The following is a 6,808-nucleotide window of genomic DNA, read 5'->3' as shown; positions in this document are numbered from 1 at the left end:
AGTTTGATTAAAGACCTGGTTAAGGATGGAGACTGACTAGTTGAGAGGTGATGGTGGTCCTTAAGTACTTGCTGCATCTTCAGGTTGTGACAGTTGGTTGAGCTGCTCATGAGTTTGGCTTATAACTTTGTTTTTGTCTTGTCATAAATGTTAATTTGTAACAACATTCTGAAGGTGCTCCCTGGAGAACAAAATTCCATGGTTATTCGTTCCTTATTGAACCGAAAATCAGATAATTGCCTAACTATTGAACACCAAGCTATTTCTGTGTTTTGTTTTTGATTTTTTAAGACTGATTCTCGATATGTAAAAAGCTCAAGCCTCCTTGAACTCACAGTGGTCTACCTGCCGCAGCCTTCCCAGTACTAGGAATACAGGTGTATGCCGCCACTCTTAAGTCAAAGATTGAATGTTCCTCCTTAGGATGAGCATCAGGAGAATGGAGAGAGAGCCTTCATTTATAGCTGGGTCTGTTTGTTACTAGAGGCCTGTAGTGGCTGTCGAGACCGTTAAGGCAAACTGTCAATGGTGCTTAGAAAGTGTGTAGAAGAAAGCATCTGTACCTGAAGACTGAGCATGTCGCCTAAATCAGTGCTGCTCCAGCTTGGCTGGATTCTGGAGTGGCTTAAAAAATATTTAAGCGTGGGCCCCATAACCCTGATTGTGGTGGTGTTGGGATATGTGCTGACCATAAGGATTTAAAAATGTCCTGCTGGTTTCAGACTGCCGCCAAAGGTTGAGAGCAGTTGTGCCGAATTTTACCTAGACACTTCTCATCTACAAAGTAGGAAATCCTTGCTCCCCACTGCCTCAAGGATACGGAGGGTGCAAGAGAAAACACCGAGTACTGGTGGTGTGGGTGACAGGCTGCTGAAAGGCTAGCACCTGTTATGTTTCAGCTGCAGCTGTGATCAGGAAAATGTTTGTCATTGAACTGTTAATGCTGCGGGAGCTCCTGCGTGCTCCTTTGAGGAGGCATGCCTGGGTGGGCCAGAAGTTAACTACTACTCCTCAGATTCACTATGGTGTCCTGTCCTACTCGAGATAGGCTGTTACAATTGTCTGGTTTTTCATAGGAAAGAAATATTAAGACTTAATTCTGTAATGTTCATTGGCTCATAATTCATTAAAAATTCATACAACGAATTCTGTGGTAGTAGATGTCATTTCATAATTGCATTATTCTTTCATTGTTGACTTTTGGATGTCAAGCCATTTATTTCATCTCTCATTTTTACTCAAATAAGCTTAAATACAGATTTGACAGTGCGTCTGAAGCAAGCTTGCTGGGTTCAGTGGAGCATCTGAATGGCTTAATCATTTTAAGGAATGAACAGTTTGATGAGACAGAAATTAGGAGGTTTTTTTTTATTTTTATTTTTTTAAGTGTGAGTGTTGAAAAGATTCCATAAGCCAAGACTAGCACAGCTGGGACTGTGTGGCAGGGCCGCTTTGATGACTGTTAGAGCTGTCCATGCCCGACCCAGATGCTGCCCTTAGAACATTTTCCTCTCTTCCCTCAAGGAGTCTCTCCTTCCTTGCAATCTCCCTGGTTTTGTTTTTAATGCATACTTGACTCAAGCTTTGTGGCTGTACAGCTTGCTCACAAGGCTTGCTTATTGCCTGTCCCTAGCTCCCTACACTAATAGAGCATCTCGGATGAGCTCATTGTCTTTGTGTCCAGTCTTTAAGCCTAGTAATCAGGGGCTCATGTATTTCCTGTGGGAAAGAAGAATTTGGAAGAAAAACTTCCAAATATGCAGAGCAAAGTACAAGCAAAGACAGAAGGAAGGCCCAGGATGCCAGCCTGAGCGAGGGAAGCAGTTTTTGCCATGGCTTTTTGGCCACTCCCCTTTATTCAGAAACACTGATAAAATGACTTTCTAGTTCTTGGTGTAGATTTCATATTTGTTTAGAATAGAAAATAGAATATTGTGTTCTCATTTAGGGTACAGGGATGGCTGTTTTTTGTAATCCCCCCCCCCCCCATAGGGTTTCTCTATGTAGTTTTGGAGCCTGTCCTGGAACTCAGTCTGTAGACCAGGCTGGCCTCGAACTCACAGAGATCCACCTGGATCTGCCTCCTTAGTGCTGGGATTAAAGGAGTGTACCACCACTTCCTGGCTGGGATGGCTGCTTTGCCTTAGCTTTCTACTAAAAATTTTAAACTAGGGCTGTCAAGGTGGATCAGCAGGTAAAGGCACTTGCCACCAAACCCTATGGCCTGTGTGTGATCTCTGGGGCCCATGTAATTGGAAGGAAAGAGCCAGCTCCCCAAAAATTATCCTTCACATATGGGCTCTGGCACACAAGTGCATATATATTGCAGACAAAATGTAAAAGTTTTTTTTTTTTTTTTAAAGCTAATGTCTGCCTAGGGATATAGCTCAATGGCAGAGTGCTTGTCTAGTGTGCAGAAGGCCCTAGGTTCAATGCCTAGTACCACAAATAACAAAATGCTATTGTCCAAACTTTAATTCTAAGCATATTATAATGGGAGTAGGCTAGACAGCTTCATTTTAACATGGCTGACTCGCTTCCTTTCCCAATCTGTATTTAAGGAGATTGTTTTCTGTGCTCCTTTTTTGGCATGTATTCATTGTAAGAATGCTGGGTTGTTACGCTGTTTTCATCTGTATCCCATGCACTCTGGTCACACCCTTCCCATTACCTCTGTGCTCCCTCCAGCCCTTCTGCTTTGATGTCATGTGTGTGCATCGAAGTCTGGACTCAGCACACGATGGAAATGCAGCATTTGTCTGAGTCACTGTTTTTGTTTTGAGATAGGGATTCACTAGGGAGTGGAGCAGGCTGGTCTTGAAATTGTATCATTCTGCCTGTGTCTCCGGAGTAATGGGATTACACATGTGCCTGTAATTACTTACTTACTAATTACTATAAAAACTAAAGTTGTGGCACATCTTCACTTTTGAAGGAAAGAAGGCTGTAAGATTGGAATGAAAGCCGAGCAGTGGTGGCGCACGCCTTGAATCCCAGCACTCGGGAGGCAGAGCCAGGTGGATCTCTGTGAGTCTGAGGCCAGCCTGGGCTACAGAGTGTGTTCCAAGACAGCCGCAGCTGCCAGAGCTGTTACACAGAGGAAACCCTGTCTCAAAAAGCAAACCAAAAAGATTGGGATGGAAATTCTTAGTGAGAGTTCTCTTCAGAAGCCAAAGGTGATAATTATTTCTAGCCAAGGATCCCCGAGCAGTGAAGGTGAAAGGCCACAGGCTGGCTGCACAGTGTTCAGAAGCAGCTGAGTGCTGCCCACCCACCCTTTCGAGCACGAACTCTAGCCAACTTGGCGCCGTGCATTCACCACATGGAAGTGTTGGTGATTCCCTGGGCCACACCTTCTATGTGCTTTACATGGCTGTAGTTGAGCTGCAGCTTCTGATGTTGTGAAAGGTCTCCCCAACCACCCTGCTGTTAGCCACCTACTCGAATTTAGAAAGAATGAAAAAATCAGAAAAGTCAACTCAGAATTGATTAAATATTTTGAAGCACCCACCACACGCCGGGCTCTCGCCAGCTACTGTGGATATAAATATAAAGGGGAAGAGCAGAACTCGAAGAAGTGCTGCCCTGCTGCTGATCCCAATGGTAGGTGTGAAGATGGCCGCAATACCAAAAGAATCATTGCCTTAATGGACGGAAGCCCGGGTCCCTTGTGGCGGAGGAGAATCAATGCTCTAACCCTGGAGTGGTGTAGTCTCAGGAGATGAAAGTGTAGACTACTGTTCTAGGCAGATGGCAGTCTGCTGTGAGGGGAGGTAAGTAGTATCTGGGGACTGCACGCTGGACAAGTAGTCAGAGAGAGAGGTCCTCTGACCTCCGCAGGATCCCCATGGCTCAGTCACATACACACAGACAAATAAGTAAATGCAGTAAAGTTAAAAAACAAAAACAAAACAAAACAAAAAACAACAACAAAAAAAAACTGGAGATGGATTGATGGCTCGGTGGTTAAGAGCATTGGCTGCTCTTCCAGAGGATCTGGGTTCAATTCCCAGCATCCACACGGCAGCTCACAACTGTCTTTACCTCCTGTTCCAGGGCTTCTGACACCCTCACACAGGCATACATGCAGGCAAAACACCAGTGTGCATAAAATAAAAATAAATAAATTATTTAAGAAAGAAAAAGCCCTGCTTGGTCATGGCGTTGTGCACCTTTAATCCCAGCACTCAGATGCAGGTGGATCTCAGAGTTCGAGGTCAACTCACTCAACAGAGTGAGTTCCAGGATAGTCAGAAACCCTGTCTTGGGAAACCAAAGAGAGAAAGCAGTAAAAGAAAGAGCCTTGCCTTACTGAGAGCAAGTGGCTGGCAGGGTCCACACGAGTAGCCACCACATCTCATGTATCATTTAGATGTCAATATTTTCTCTACATAGTCCTGGCTGTCCTGGAACTCATGGAGGTCTGCCTGCCTCTGCCTCCCAACTGTGGTGTTAATGGCGTGTGCCACCTTGACTAGCCTAGATGTCAGTATTCTGATTCTGTTGTTTTGTTTTTGGAGACAAGTTTCTGTGTAGTTTGGATGCCTGTCCTGGAACTCGCTCTGTAGACCAGGCTAGTCTCGAACTCACAGAGATCTGCCTGACTCTGCCTCCCGAGTGCTGGGATTAAAGGCGTGTGCCACCACCACCTGGCCCTGATCTGGAATTTTTTTTTTTCAGAGACCTTGTAGTTGGTCCTTCTTGAAGTGGTGGCAATAAAATGTGGGTGCTAAACAAAGCTCAGAAGCTGTGGCTGTTGTTGGTCTATCTTAGAAGCAAGCTTCCACTTATTTGATGAAAGAGGAATTACTTATTGAAAATTGCTATTGGAGCCTGGCGGTGGTAGCGCATGCCTTTAATCCCAGCACTCGGGAGGCAGAGGCTGGTGGATCTCTGTGAGTTCGAGGCCAGCCTGGTTTTGTCTTGAAAACCCAAAAACAGAAAAGAGAGAGAGAGAGAGAGAGAGAGAATTGCTATAGGAAAGAAATAAACCTAATGGTATAGGTTGAATTATATCATGTTAAATTTTTAAAATATTTCATTTTGTGTGTGGGGTGTGTGTGTGTGTGGTGTGTATACCACGTGTGCAGGAGCTCACAGGGGTCAGAAGAGAGCATTGGATCTTCTCACAGGTGTCTGTGACTTGCCATGTGGTACTAGGAAAGCCTCTCCAAGAGCAGCAAGTACTCTTAACTGCTGAGCTCTCCAATTCTTTTTGTTTTTTGTTTATTTTGGTTTTGTTTTTTGAGACAATGTTTCTCTGTGTAGCGCTGGCTGTCCTGGAACTCACTCTGTTAGACCAGGCTGGCCTCCAACTCAAAAGACCATATGCTACATTCTTAACTCCCAGGTACTTCAGAATGTATCCTTTTGAAAACAGGGCCATTTCTGATGCAATTAATTTAGATGAGGCAAACCTGGGGTCGAAGAGGTCCCTAATCTACAATGGCTAATGTAAGCATTACAGCTGGGATGGAAAGGTATCCTGGCAGTTGGGAGCCAAGGAATACCAAAAAGTCACACCGCACAACAAGCCTCACACATTCATTGGGAGGGAAAAACCAAGAAGGTGTTTGCCTCTGCTCAAGCGAGAAACAGCAGGGAACTGAGCAGAAGGCTGGGTTTGTGTGGAGTTTCTTGGGGGTGGGGATGGGGGTGGGCCTTTTCAGGGTGAAACTTCCCAGGGTGGGGATTGGTGGGATTTCAAATCCAGAGCTTGGGCTTTTGACTCTGAAGGGTGAGGGCATGGTCAGCCGTTATGGCAGTTAAGAGTGTTCTGTGGTGGAACTTGGCAGTTGGAGGTCCTGTGGGGGTGGGCAGGTGGGGAGGGGCTTACAGCTAATGTCCTTTGAAATGGAGCTACTTAGGCAAGACCTGAGCACGGACGAATGGCTTAGGAAGATGAAGACATGGGTTGGGGGACCAGACAAACCAAGACACCCCCAGAAACTAGGGGGAGAACCTAGAACAGGTTCCTTTTCCTAGCCCTCAGGAGGTGTCAACCCAGCTGGCACCTGATCTGGGATTTTATCTTTCCCAATAGTGAGGTAATGGCATTGTTGCTATCCAGTTTGTGACACTTTGCTGTGACAGAACAGAGGTAAGTTTGTTTGTTTTTGTTTGCTTGTTTGTTTTTAGTCAATTTTGCTTATTCTCTGGAGGGAACTTGGTTGCCAGATTTGGAGATTTACTAAAATAAAGGCCACCGATGGTTTTAGGGGTGACGGAGAGCTGGTGGGGGGTCTCTTGCTGGGTTGCAGTACTGTAGCCCAGTGTTTGAAAAATACATGGTGTAGTGGTTAAGGATGTGGGTTCTGAAATGAAGGCCGTTAGTATCTAAACCCTGGTGCAAGCTAGTTACTACTTGGACAGGGTATTTGATGGCTCTGTGCCCGGTCCTCTGCCCGGTCCTCTGATGGACACAGTGAGATGGGAGACAGTGCTGGGTTCTTTTACATTTGTTTATTGTGTGTGTGAGTACATGCCAGTGACACACACGAGTGTGGCGGTCAGGAGACAACGTTTAGGAGTCCATTATGTCTTTTCTTCTATGTGGCTTCTGGGGATCGAGCTCAGGTCATCAGGCTTGGTGGCACATGACTTGACAGGTTGAGCCATCTTGCCAGCTCAAGCAGAGCACTATAAAAGACGGTGTTTGGGTTCATGGACACTGATCTGTTTAGGACAGTGTCAGGCAGAGAGAGTGTTTCCTGAACTACTTCTTAGTGATTCTGAGCTCTTCTAAGTAGTCAATACTAGAAGCCAACCATGGGAATGAAGTGAACAAGTTGTAGTTGCTTTTAAATAC

This window comes from Onychomys torridus, chromosome 12, assembly GCF_903995425.1.
Source record: "Onychomys torridus chromosome 12, mOncTor1.1, whole genome shotgun sequence".
In the NCBI taxonomy this organism is placed as follows: domain Eukaryota; kingdom Metazoa; phylum Chordata; class Mammalia; order Rodentia; family Cricetidae; genus Onychomys; species Onychomys torridus.
Note: the sequence above shows the minus strand (reverse complement) of the source record.